This window comes from Salmo salar, chromosome 26 (genome assembly GCF_965601325.2).
Source record: "Salmo salar chromosome 26, fSalSal1, whole genome shotgun sequence".
Taxonomy (NCBI): domain Eukaryota; kingdom Metazoa; phylum Chordata; class Actinopteri; order Salmoniformes; family Salmonidae; genus Salmo; species Salmo salar.
Window position 1 is genome coordinate 40916777 of NC_138316.1, and position 14714 is coordinate 40931490.

Below are 14714 nucleotides of genomic sequence, written 5' to 3' on the forward strand. Positions count from 1 at the left end.
TTCTTATTTTACTGTAAACAAACACCTTATAGCCTCAAAATGTAAATATCATTTTGATATCATGGATGGTCAGGTCTTGTGTACATAGCTCTGCCTATGAATTTGAGTGTTTACATTTCTCTAGGCCCATCCCTAAGCTTTTTACCAAAACAGAGGCAAGGTAATACTTTGTTATTGTTTTAACTAAGGATTCTAGCCTTAAGGAGACAAATAATATGTTGGGTAGTACAAAGTCGAGCACATGAACTACAGTCAATTTCTTATCATTGTCTACTATTAGAAAGGTGAACACAATAGTACACTGTTGTACGTCTCGCTCTACCACCGAAGACTTGCTAGAGAGATACTAACCAACATGAAATGTAGTCAAGAGGTTTGACCCTGGAGACAAAGTGAAAGTCGTGATTTTAATCATCTTAGATTACACCCACTGGCTGTATTCAAGGATGTGGGTAGTGAGATTATTATGTAAACCATTACATAAAGTTGTCTCACAGCAGGGAAACAGAATAACAACTTTACACACAGCCTGGACTTCATCAACACAATGTCTTGCCCATGAGAGTCTGTGTTAGCAGGCCTAATCATTGTAAACCCAATCACACTTTCTTGAGACAGCCTGATTGTCAGTAATGATTTCTTGCTCATTAATTACAATAGCACACCAGTGGCGTGTAACAAATTTATAAAATGATCGGTCAGGAGACAAAAGTAGTGAAAACAGATGTAGCCTAGGCCTACATTCAATGGACCTACAAAGCTAGCTCCCTTTCCCAAGAGCCACCAGTGCTGTCCTCAACCAAATTATGTTGGCACATCAACTAAATTATGTTGGCACATCCATAACTGCTCAATGTATGTTTTATGCCAACACAATGAATCCTGAAAAGCATAGATGATTTGCTGAGACATGGCGGCATGGGTGAAGCTGGAGAAGTGGGTGTGCGCCCCGGTGACTCATGTTCCGTTTCTCAGATTCCATCTCAGCATCAAAGACAGTCAGTCTCTCCCAAGGGCAGCTCCACAGCCTACCCATTACATAAACCCCCAAACAGTACATGACTACAAAACAGGGAGAGCACAGCACAGCAAAGACAGCAGTGGTGTTGGTGAGGTGACAACTTATCCAGTCCCAGCCAGGGCAATCATTGCCATCTATCTGGCTGCACAACCGTCATGCTGGATCTTGTGCATACATGGTGGTATTAGACCTAAATGACTCGTGTTATTGCCTTAGATGAATGAGTGTGCTACTTTTTTCCAGTCCAATAATCAAATTGGAAATTGGCCTTCATGTGTGTTTTTAGGGGGTCGATATTTACTAAATGCTGCTAACCTAGTGGTGGGTATAACATTAACTTGCATTAATACTGTCATCTAATAAAAGTTAACAGTGTAGGTTACCTTAAAGTAAGTCTATATGACCTTAGCCATATGTTAAGCCATCTGTGCATTACAACCATTAACTTCAACACAGGATTTCCCACATCCCGGTATCTGAAATACACTTCTGTTGGTGTCATGCACACGATGCCAAAAAAACATAACATTGATGGCTTTCCTGCTAAGTAGTTTTTTTGGCATCGTGTGTGTGCATGACACCATCAGAAGTGTTTTTCAGACACCAGGCAGTGGGAAATCCTGTAATAGGAGTATATAGTATATTCTTACTCATAGCCATCAGGCTTTGAATGTGATGATTTATGATTACGTCCATGAAACGAATGTTATTGCTTGTTTCCCCAGAAAAGGACAGACAAAAGCATTTATTAGCTAAAAAAAAAGGACTCTTTTAATGGTCCTGAGGTGCAGTTGTCTTAATATCGGTTAATCATCATGTGTAGGCTGTGGTATTGATACTTGTCTGTGGTGATAAAAAAAAAATCCAAGTAAGGGATCAATAAAGTACTACTCTACTCTCTTGTAGGTGATACAGTTGAGGTAGCTCAGACAACAGGCCGCATTATCTCTCTGGTAGGCGATACAGTTGAGGTAGCTCAGACAACAGGCTGCACTATAATGATCAAGACTGGTGACAAACGGCTACAATAACACTGCGGCGACTGTGTGGACAGGGTTAGCTACAATAACACTGCGGCGACTGTGTGGGGACAGGGTTAGCTACAATAACACTGCGGCGACTGTGTGGGGACAGGGTTAGCTACAATAACACTGCGGCGACTGTGTGGGGACAGGGTTAGCTACAATAACACTGCGGCGACTGTGTGGGGACAGGGTTAGCTACAATAACACTGCGGCGACTGTGTGGGGACAGGGTTAGCTACAATAACACTGCGGCGACTGTGTGGGGACAGGGTTAGCTACAATAACACTGCGGCGACTGTGTGGGGACAGGGTTAGCTACAATAACACTGCGGCGACTGTGTGGGGACAGGGTTAGCTACAATAACACTGCGGCGACTGTGTGGGGACAGGGTTAGCTACAATAACACTGCGGCGACTGTGTGGGGACAGGGTTAGCTACAATAACACTGCGGCGACTGTGTGGGGACAGGGTTAGCTACAATAACACTGCGGCGACTGTGTGGGGACAGGGTTAGCTACAATAACACTGCGGCGACTGTGTGGGGACAGGGTTAGCTACAATAACACTGCGGCGACTGTGGGGACAGGGTTAGCTACAATTACACTGGTGTCAAACTCATATGCAGGGCCGAGTATCTGTGGGTTCACTCCTCCCTTATACTTTATAGATAAACTAGGGTCCCTGATTGGTTAAAAACTCCTCACCTTGTCATCTAGGTCTTATTTGGCCAAATGAAAAAGGAAATAACAAAACTAGTAGACACAGTCCTCCATGGAATGAGTTTGACACCCCTGCTCTAAAAAGGAGTCATTAACCTTTGGTGGAAAGATCAGCTCGGGTGGGGGGGGTGTTCAGGCAATACGGAGGGATTCCCACTGTGGCAGTGCCAGATAGCAGCTGGTTCTCCCACTGTCTGCTCTCATGCACAGTTTCTCAGCCCTTTTGACTTCCTTTCAAAGTTCTCCATACAACAACACAGGCCAACTCAACTTTTCCAAGCAGGCCTTCAAAGAAAACTTGCCGGGACACGGCAAGAGTTGTTTGAGTTGTCACGATACCAGTATCGCGATACTAGGAAGTAAGGAAGCAAAGGCAACAAAACATGAAGCAGACTTAATTTCTTGAGGTTAACAGTCCTAATGTTTGAAAAATAAAATAAAAAAATAAAACAGTCTTATGTTGTCACTCAGTCACTTTTGTTTATTTTGCAAACTACAAAACACAATATTTTACATAAAGTAGGATTTTAAAGGACCATCGAGTTTAGTCTATTTTGTACCAAGGAAAATCTGGTTTCGTAGTACTGGTATCGTGACAACACTGGATGGAACAGAAAGAATGTTGCATCCTTAAACCCACAATTCATACTGTGGTCTTTTTTTCCAGTTTGAGACAATTAACAATCATTTCCAGTAATCGTACACATTTGGTGGAGGGGAGTTCTGTCATAAATAAAAGGGTAAACGGAAGTGGGTTGAGAACAACCCTGGCACCTTGCTGGGCCTGGTGCCTCCTCTAGGCCTTGTGGTTAACCTGAGACCCTGGCACCTTGCTGGGCCTGGTGCCTCCTATAGGCCTTGTGGTTAACCTGAGACCCTGGCACCTTGCTGGGCCTGGTGCCTCCTATAGGCCTTGTGGTTAACCTGAGACCCTGGCTGGGCCTGGTGCCTCCTATAGGCCTTGTGGTTAACCTGAGACTCTGGCTGGGCCTGGTGCCTCCTATAGGCCTTGTGGCTAACCTGAGACCCTGGCTGGGCCTGGTGCCTCCTGTAGGCCTTGTGGTTAACCTGAGACCCTGGCTGGGCCTGGTGCCTCCTATAGACCTTGTGGTTAACCTGAGACCCTGGCTGGGCCTGGTGCCTCCTATAGGCCTTGTGGTTAACCTGAGACCCTGGCTGGGCCTGGTGCCTCCTATAGGCCTTGTGGTTAACCTGAGACCCTGGCTGGGCCTGGTGCCTCCTATAGGCCTTGTGGTTAACCTGAGACCCTGGCACCACATCACACCTTCTCCTCCATGCTTCACGGTGGGAACCACACATGCAGAGATCATCCTTTCACCTACTCTGCGTCTCACAAATACATTGCGGTTGGACCCAAAAAAAATTCACATTTGGACTCGGTCTAATGCCCATTGCTCGTGATTCTTGGCCCAAGCAAGTTTCTCCTTCTTATGTGTCCTTTAGTAGTGGTTTCTTTGCAGCAATTCGACCATGAAGGCCTGATTCACGCAGTCTCCTCTGAACAGTTGATGTTGAGATGTGTCTGTTACTTGAACTCTGAAGCATTTATTTGGGCTGCAATTTCTGAGGTGTAGTTAACTCTAATGAACGTATCCTCTGCAGCAGAGGTAACTCTGGGTCTTCCTTTCATGTGGCGGTCCTCAGAGCCAGTTTCATCATAACACTTGATGGTTTTTGTGACTGCACTTGAAGAAACGTTAAAAGTTCATGAAAATGGAGACACGTGATGCCGCGGAGCTGAACAGACGTTGACAAACCGAGCTCTTGAAATTTATCCTATTATTACTTAAATAACAACGTTGAAACAATATTCTAACATCGGCTGATAAATTGTCAAATACTTACCTTCCCAAAGAGCCATGGACCACCGACCGAGAGGCAAGAAGGACGACCAAAACGTCGTTGAATCCCAAGACAACGATAACGCCACAGCTAGCAAGTTTAGCATTAGCCCTCATATCTCAGACGACGGTTCCAGACTATTGCTCTCGGCAGCCTCGCGAGACATGCTGGCTACTCTCCTCCGGGAAATTCAGGATGGTAACAAAGGTCTTTCTATGAAAATTGACAAGAAATCGGCTGAACTCCATTCTTCCATCGACGACCTGAAATCCTCCATGAATGATCTCCTTCTGAGAACGACTGAGGCCGAGATGCGCATTAGCACAGTTGAGGACACTGTCGCTCGACATGACCAGGTTCTGATAGAACTGCAGAAGGATAATGCCTACCTCAAAAACAAAGTAGACCAGATGGAGAACCAGAGCAGACGCAGTAATATCCGTGTGGTGGGATTGAAAGAGGACAGCGAGGGCCGTGACCCGGTCCGCTTCTTCACTCAATGGATCCCGGATGTCCTAGGCATAATCAACTTCACCAAGCCGCTGGAAATCGAACGCGCCCACAGAACATCAGCGCCGAAACCCCGGCCAGAGGAGCCCCCACGTGCCGTTCTGGTCAGGTTCCTCCGTTTCCAAGACAGAGAGAAGATACTGCAACTCGCAAGAGCCAAAGGGGATATCACCTTCGATGGCAAGAGGGTCAGCCTTTTCCCGGATATGAGTGCCGATCTCGCCAGACGTCGCAAGCAGTTCAGACCTGCCGCCAAAGCACTGAAGGAGAAGAACATCACCGGCTACCTCATCCACCCTGCGCGGATGAAAGTTCAGTACAAAGGCCGATGCCATATCTTCAACACACCGGGAGAAGTATTCACTTTTCTCAAAGAACCGAACCGCGACTGAAAAACGGTCTCTCTGGGGGATAAGATCCAATCTGTTTGTTTTCTCTTATCTGATCTGCTGATATCGGATCAGTCTACCCCGCTATCCGGTCGCTATAATTGATTTGTACATTTTCAACTAACCGTTTTTCCCCGGGGTGAGTTCTATTACATTTACAGGAGACTATATTTTGGTTTAGTCAATATCCACTGGACGAAGCAATAAGTGGGTTTAGGCCCACCGCTTCCCCCCCATTTATGTTTCTCCTCTCCCGAAAAGAGACTCAAGCAGCCCTTACCGTGGGCAGTAATTATTCAGCCATAAATGCCTATTCACAACGTTTGTTTTCAATTTAGAGAGCTCGCAGGTTTTAGTTTACGCCAAGGTTTAGCTAGTAAGAGTAAGGTGGAAAGCGAGCAGCAACGTATCTCTACAAGTGGATTCATGTTTGATTGTTGGGATTGTTGTTTTAGTCTGACGATCGGGGTGGGTGGTTTTTTTTCCCCCTTTTTTCCCATGTTTATTGTTGTTTCCTTCCTAAAGAGGCACATTGGTTTGAACACAGAAGTGACCTAAGTTGAAACATTTCCTGACTATTTACATATGAGAGATTTCCATTCGGTTACATATTTCAAACCCAACCTATGCTTAATCCACTAAAATGTCACATTCAACGTAAAAGGCCTTAACAGCCCGATTAAAAGGAAAAGAGTCTATACATACCTTAAGAAATTAAAGGCCGATATTGTGTTTCTACAAGAAACACATCTTACAGCCAGCGAACACAAGAAATTGAAGAGGGAATGGGTAGGTCAAGTTTTTGCGTCCTCTTTTAACTCCAAAGCAAGAGGAACTGCAATTTTGATAAGTAGACACATCCCCTTCTGCGTCAACAACACCATCTCTGATCCCTCGGGCAGGTTTGTTTTGGTGCAGGGGCATATGTTTTCAGAGTCTTGGACCCTGTTGAATATTTATGCTCCTAACTTTGATGACCATATGTTTATACAGAATGCCTTCCTTCAGGTCGCTCAAGCACCACCAGAATGGCTACTGGTTGGAGGAGATCTACATTTTTGTTTAGATACAGTTCTTGATAGGTCCTCTGATAAACCCTCCCTTCTTACCAAAGCCGCCAAGCTCACCATGTCATTCATGAAAGATCTTAATTTACTAGACATCTGGATGCACCCACAGATGCACCCACAGGATAGGGACTACTCTTTTTATTCACACCCACACAAGACACACACACGCATAGATAACTTTTTACTATCGACCCAACTGTTTCATAGAGTGTTAGATATCGAGTATCTCCCCAGATTGCTTAGCGACCATTCTCCTCTGGTATTATCAATCTCCATTCCTAACAAGGTAAATGGAGCATATAGATGGAGACTAAATCCTACACTCCTAAAGCAACCAGAATTTTGTGCATTTATCAAAGAGCAGATCAATATTTTTACTTTGACAAACAAACCCTCCGCTCCTGACAGTTTCATTCTTTGGGACACATTGAAAGCCTATCTGAGGGGACAGATCATTTCCTATACTAAAGGGTTGAAGAGAAAATACGGTGCGGAACTGAATGTCCTTGAATCTGAAATCTCTGAGCTGGAGAAAACCTACCAAAGAGGCCCGACTAAAGATCTATATAGGCTTTTGGTAAATAAAAAACTGAAATATAATATTCTGAACACATATCAAGCTGAGAGGGCCATCACTAAATCAAAACAGCGTTATTACGAGCTTGGAGAGAAAGCTCACAAAGTACTGGCATGGCAACTGAAAGCAGAGGAAAGTAAGAGGACAATTAATGCTATAGAAACCCTTACTAACGAGATATCTTTCGACCCTACCGAAATTAATAATACCTTTAAGAAATACTATGAAGACCTCTACACTTCCCAATCAAGCGATGATCTATCAGAGATCGACTCCTTTCTCTCCCCTCTCAACCTCCCATGCCTGTCAGAGGAAGACAGAGAGCGCCTGAGTGAAAACTTCTCTGTTTCTGAATTGGTGGAAGCCATCAAATCCTTACCTTCTAATAAATCTCCTGGGGAGGATGGCTTCCCTCCAGAGTTCTATAAAGAATTTAGGGAGCTGTTGGTCCCCTACCTCATGGAGGTACTTAAAAAAGCCGGGGAAGACAACTGCTTTCCAGAGTCTTTCTCTCAAGCAGTGATTACTGTAATCCACAAGAAAGGGAAAAACCCGCTAAAGTGCGCCTCCTATAGACCAATCTCTCTCCTTAACACAGATTGTAATCTGGTCACCAAGATGCTATCTAAGAGACTGGAGTCATGTCTTCCCCTGTTGGTCAACCCAGATCAGACTGGCTTCATAATTAATAGACTGTCCTCCAATAATCTCAGAAGGTTCTTTGATATAATTCACCTTGCTAACAAAAACAAAATACCTAGTGTCGCAGTCTCCCTCGACGCTGAAAAGGCCTTTGATAGGGTTGAATGGCCATACCTCTTTCGCGTCTTGGAAAAGTTTGGTTTAGGTACCGTTTTTGTAAATTTGATAAAAATCACTCTACAAATCTCCTAAAGCTAGGATTGCTACCAATGGGATTACTTCCTCCTCTTTCCCTCTCTATAGGGGGAACAGACAAGGTTGCCCAATTAGCCCCCACCTCTTTGCCCTCGCCATCGAACCGTTGGCTGAGGCTATTAGATCGTGCCCTGACATACATGGCTTTGAGGTGGGCCCCCATACCCATAAACTATCACTCTTTGCGGACAACCTTATCTTATTTCTAACAAACCCAGAACACTCCCTCTCTCACTTGCAGATCCTACTACAGTGTTATAGCTCTTTCTCTGGATATAAGGTTAACTTCGATAAAAGCGAAATCTTACCGCTGTCTGTCTTTGACCATCATACCATCAAGCACAAGTTTCCTTTTCGATGGTCGCCTCTGGGCTTCACATATTTGGGCATAATGGTGGATGGTAACCTGAACAACCTCTATAAACTCAATCTGGCCGGTTTGTTGCAGAAGGTGGAGGGTGACCTGTGTAGGTGGATGGACTTGCCTCTCACCCTACTGGGTAGAATCAATGTGATTAAAATGAATATCCTGCCCAGATTTCTATATTTGTTTCAATCTCTCCCTATCCCTGTGCCCGCAGCATTCTTTTCCTCTCTTGACAAGCTGACCAGACGGTTTATCTGGCATGGCAAAACCCCGAGGGTTAGCCTGGACAAACTGACCCTGGATTACGGTCAAGGGGGCTTAAACATCCCCAATTTTAGAATGTACTACTGGGCTGCTCAGTCTAGGTTTCTAGCTCAGAGGTTTGACAATGGTCCCTCTCACTCATGGTTGAACATTGAAAAGCTTGAGATGAATGATGACACGGGGGCAGAATTGTTTTACAAATGGGACAGAAAATCTATAAAAACCATCACAGACAACCCTTTAATCATACATTCTGTCCTGGCATGGTGTAAACTGCATGAGCTGTTCGGACGAGGGGGATTTCTCTCCCCTAAAACCCCTTTATGGAACAATAGATTGATCCCTATGTTTTTCCAGAATAGTAACTTTAGACCATGGTCTGATAAGGGGATCACTCTTCTGGAACACTGTTATGAGGAGGGAGTTCTTATGTCTTTTGAACAGCTGAAACAGAAATACCACTTGTCTAACAGGGACTTCTTTAGCTACCTACAACTACGAGACTTTATTAGGGTGACTCAAGGGACAATGGAACCTACCTAAGATGTCACCTATTGAACAATTCTGCCATGCAGACCAACCACTACTCAAGACCATTTCCCGTGTTTACGATGCTCTAATGTCAGTACTAACACTGCCTGAGCTAGATAAACCCCGACTTAGATGGGAAAAAGATCTGGGTATTGATCTTGATGAGGGCCTATGGAGTGACCTATGCAGGGATGGTGTTACATCCACATTGAACTCCAGATACAGATTGATCCAGTTTAATTTCCTCCATCAGCTCTATATCACCCCATCTAGACTGCACAAGTTCAATCCTGATATCTCCTCCCTATGTTTTAGATGTGGCTCAGATGAAGGAACATTCCTCCATTCCACTTGGCAGTGTTCAAAACTGCAGGGTTTCTGGCAGGGGGTATGCGATACCATATTCTCAATCCACGGGGTTGCATTCCCTTTAGACCCCGAGGTCTGCCTACTGGGTAACTATACTAACACCAATCTTAGGCAAAGTCATACTATAAAGATAACAGAAATATTGAAATGGAAATCGGATTCCACCCTACCAGTGGCAATGTGGCTATCGGAAGTTAATAGTTGTATCCCACTGGAGAAAATCACTTACTGCTTGAGGAATAAGTTAAAGACATTTTACAGAATTTGGCAACCTTTTATTGACTATATGGAGAATCTCCCCCCACACCACATTGATTGAATCTCTATATAATTCTTATATAATGTTTCACACGTAATGTATAATATGTAGCTTACAGCAGGTGACCATATGAATCAATGTCTCATTATTATTATTAATATTTATTTTATTATGATTTATGTATCATGTATGTTTTTTATGTATTATGTATGCCCGTATATATAATTTTTATTTTTTATTACGCTCGTCTGTTACCGTCACTTTGTCCTTTGTTGTCTAACATATTTTCACTTTTGTTTTGAATGTTCTTAATTGGAAAATGCAAAAATAAAATATTCAAAAAAAAAAAAAGTTCATGAAAATGTTGAGATTGACTAACCGTCATCTCTTAAACTTCTAAGGGATAGGGGGCAGTATTCAGAAATTTGGATGACTGAGGTGCCCAAAGTAAACTGCCTGTTACTCAGGCCCAGAAGCTAGGACATGCATATGCATGGTAGTATTGGATAGAAAACACTAAAGTTTCTAAAACTGTTAAAATAATGTCCGAGTATAACAGAACTGATTTGGCAGGCGAAACCCTGAGGACAATCCATCCAGGAATCTTTTTTTTTTTTAGGTCATTGGATTTTCCAATGCTTTTCTATGGAGAAGCCAAATTATTAGGACCCAGATTGCAGTTCCTATGGCTTCCACTAGATGTAAACAGTCTTTAGAAATTGTTTGATGTTTTTTGGGGTAAAAATGAAGAAGTACTCGTATTCTTTCTAAGTGTCACTCAGGTGGACTCTAGTCTTTTGGTGCGCGTGAATGAGGGCGCGCTCCATGTTGTTTTTCTCCGGTATTGGAAACAGTTTATTCCGTCTTAAATTTTATCGATTATTTCCATTTTAGGGTACCTGAGGTTGGATTAGAAACGTTGTTTGAAATGTTTGGACCAAGTTTACAGGTAACTTATTAGATCCTTTGTGGGCATGTTGGGCGAGTTGGAACCGGTGTATTTCTGAATCAAACACGCCAAATAAACAGACATTTTTAGGATATAAAGAAGGACTTTATCGAACAAAATGACCATTCATTGTGTAACAGAACTTTGGGATTGCAAAAAGATGAAGATCTTCAAAGGTAAGCGATTTATTTTATCGCTATTTCTGACTTTCGTGATGCATCTGATGCTTTTGTATGCGGGGCGCTGTCCTCATAATTGCATGGTATGCTTTCGCCGTAAAGCCATTTTGAAATCTGACAAAGCGGCTGGATTAACAAGAAGTTAATCTTAAAGCCGATGTATAACACTGATATTTTTTATGAATGTTTATTATGACTTTCTGTATTTTTAATTTGGCGCTCTGCAATTTCACCGTATGTTGTCGAGGTGGGTCGCTAGCGGAACGCATGTGCCAGAAAGGTTAAAGTAATGATGTACTGTCGTTTCTCTTTGCTTATTTGAGCTGTTCTTGCCATAATATGGACTCGGCCTTTTACCAAATAGGGCTATCTTCTGTATAGGACCCCTACCTTGTCACAACACAAATGATTGGCTCAAACGCATTAAGGAGGATAGAAATTCCACAAATGAACTTGTAACAAGGCACACCTGTTAATTTAAATGCATTCCAGTAATGATGTGCACAACTGAGAGCATCCTGTCGGACTGTATCACCACCTGGTACAGCAACTGCACCAACGACAACCGCAAACCTATCCAGAGGGTGGTGTGGTCTGCCCAACGCATTACCGGGGAAAAACGTCCTGCCCTCCTGGACACCTACAGCACCCAATGCCATAGGAAGGCCAAAAAGATCATCAAGGACATCAACCACCCGAGCCACTGCCTGTTCACCCCGCTATCATCCAGAAGGCGAGGTCAGTACAGGTGCATCAAAGCTGGGACTGAGAGACTGAAAAACAGCTTCTATCTCAAGGCTATCAGACTGCTAAACAGCCATCACTAGCACATCAAAGGCGGCTGCCTATAGCCATAGATCAGGAATCCCTGACCACTTTTAGAAATGGATCACTAGATACTTTAATAATTTCTGCATCTAGCATTACTCATCTCATATGTATAAACTGCACTCTATACTAGTCTACGGTATCTTAGTCCAATGCCACTCTGACATATGTATATATATTCTTAATCCATTCCTTACTTAGATTTATGTGTATATTGGGTATATGTTGTGAAACTTAGATATTACTTGTTAGATATTACTGCACTGTCGGAGCCAGAAGCACAAGCATTTTTGCTACACCCGCATTAATCTGCTAAACACGTGTATGTGACCAATAAATTGAAAAAAAATTATTTGATACCTCATGAAGCTGGTTGACAGAATACCAACAGATCCACAGATGATGCAATCTATTGCACTCCACACTGCCCTTTCCCACCTGGACAAAAGGAACATGCTATTAATTGACTACAGCTCAACATGTGGGCCCCTCAGGGGTGCGTGCTCAGTCCCCTCTTCACCCATGACTGCATGGCCAGGCACGACTCCACCATCATCAAGTTTGCCGACGACAAAACAGTGGGAGGCCTGATCACCGACAACGATGAGACAGCCTATAGGGAGGTCAGAGACCTGGCTGTGTGGTGCCAGGACAACAACCTCTCCCTCAACGTGACCAAGACAAAGGAGATGATTGTGGACTACAGGAAAAGGAGGACCAAGCATTCCACCATTCACATCAGCAGGGCTGTAGTAGAGCAGGTTGAGAGCTTCAAGTTCCTTGGTGTCCACATCCACATCACCAACAAATTACCACGGTCTAAACACACCAAGACAGTCGTGAAGAGCGCATGACAAAGCCTATTCCCCCTCGGGAGCCTGAAAAGATTTGGCATGGGTCCTCAGATCCTCAAAAATGTATACAGCTGCACCATCGAGAGCATCCTGACCGGTTGCATCACTGCCTGGTATGGCAACTGCTCGGCCTCTGACCGCAAGGCACTACAGCGGGTAGTGCGTACGGCCCAGTACATCACCGGGGTCAAGCTCCCTGCCATCCAGGAACTCCATACCAAGCGGTGTCAGAGGAAGGCCCAAAAAAAAGTGTCAAAGACTCCAGCCACCCTAGTCATAGACTGTTCTCTCTGCTGCCGCGCGGCAAGCAGTACTGGAGCACCAAGTCTAGGTCCAAAAGGCTTCTTAATACAGTGGGGCAAAAAAGTATTTAGTCAGCCTCCAATTGTGCAAGTTCTCCCTCTTAAAAATATGAGGCCTGTAATTTTCATCATAGGTACACTTCAACTATGACAGACAAAATGATAATTTTTCTTTCCAGAAAATCACATTGTAGGATTTTTAATGAATTTATTTGCAAATTATTGTGGAAAATAAGTAGCCAGCCACACCAATGTGTCAGAGGAAACACCGTATACCTGGTGACCGTGTCAGCTTGCATGCACCCAGCCCGCCACAGGAGTTGCCGAACCCTCCCCTAACCCGGACGACGCTGGGCCAATGGTGCGCCAGCCCATGGGTCTCCCAGTTGCGGCAGGCTGCGACAGAGCCTGGACTCGAACCAGGATCTTTAGTGGCACAGCTAGCAACTGCGATGCAGTGCCTTAGACCACTGCGCCACTCAGGAGGCCATAGTCACTTTAATAGCTCTACCTACATGTACATATTACCTCAATTACCTCGACTAATCGGTGCCCCCGCACATTGACTCTGTACCGGTACCCCTTGTATATAGCCTCACTACTGTTATTTTACTGCTACTCTTTAACTATTTGTTATCAATTTTTTACTTAATTATTTTTCTTCAAACTGCATCGTTGGTTAAGGGCTTGTAAGTAAGCATTTCACTAAGGTCTGTCGTATTCGGCGCATGTGACAAACCAACATTTGATTTGAAGCTATCATCAAGGCAAAGGGTGGCTATTTTGAAGAAGCTCAAATATATTTTGTTTTGTTTAACACTTTTTGGTTACTACATGATTCCATCTGTGTTACTTCATAGTTGTGACGTCTTCACTATTATTATACTATGTAGAAAATAGAAAAATAAAGAAAAACCCTTCAATGAGTAGGTGTGTCCAAACTTGACTGGTACTGTGTGTCCATATATACTGTAAATAATGTCTTTTAAATTATATACACATGTCAATATATTTTGTCTCAGATAGCCAGATTAACATCAAATGAGGAATCATTCTACTGTAGGTCTAATCTTTTTCGCCAAAAAATAATGGCTATATCTAGGCCTACACAATTTAATAACAATACATAACGTTACCTAGCTAACAGGGACAATACTAATTTAACGTTAACTGCCGAGATGCTTTTCCACAAGCTAAAAAACGATGCCAGCAGCGACGTTTGTTATTATAGCCTTCTTCCATAGACAAAAGATACTTCCTGACAATGTGGACATAACGAATAGCTAGCCACCTACAGTAGATGTGTAAACTAGTTACTTAGCTTTCACACACTGAGCCAATGATGGGAATGTCCATAACGTTAGTTAGCTAGATAGTTAGCGTTTGTTTTGTCAAAAGTAAGCACCCCATAATGTTAAATTGGGCAATTTTATCCAACCATAACTTTCATTTATCCAGCTAACAGCTAGTTAGCTAACGTTAGGTTATACAAAACAAATTGGATGAAAAAGCAATAACGTTACTTGCTTGGATACGTTAGCTACCTAGCAGGCCAACTAATAGCGCCATTTATTTCATTGATATTTAGTTATAGCCGCCTCATTGACATGGAACCACATTTGTTTCAGGGAGAACGACATTTCGGTTAAGACAAATTAGGTGGAACGAGGAAATGGAAAATAGCTAACGTTAGCTAGTAGTTATCGTCATTAGCAACGAGGCTAGCTATCATCATGCAAA

The 14714-nt window shown here is 43.4% G+C and overlaps 1 protein-coding gene across 4 annotated transcripts in view; it reads right to left on the reverse strand.

Annotated features, from left to right (window-relative positions):
• LOC106587660 (casein kinase I) overlaps nt 1-14714 on the reverse strand; it is a 50326-nt gene that overhangs the window by 35369 nt on the left and 243 nt on the right. The window lies entirely within an intron of this gene.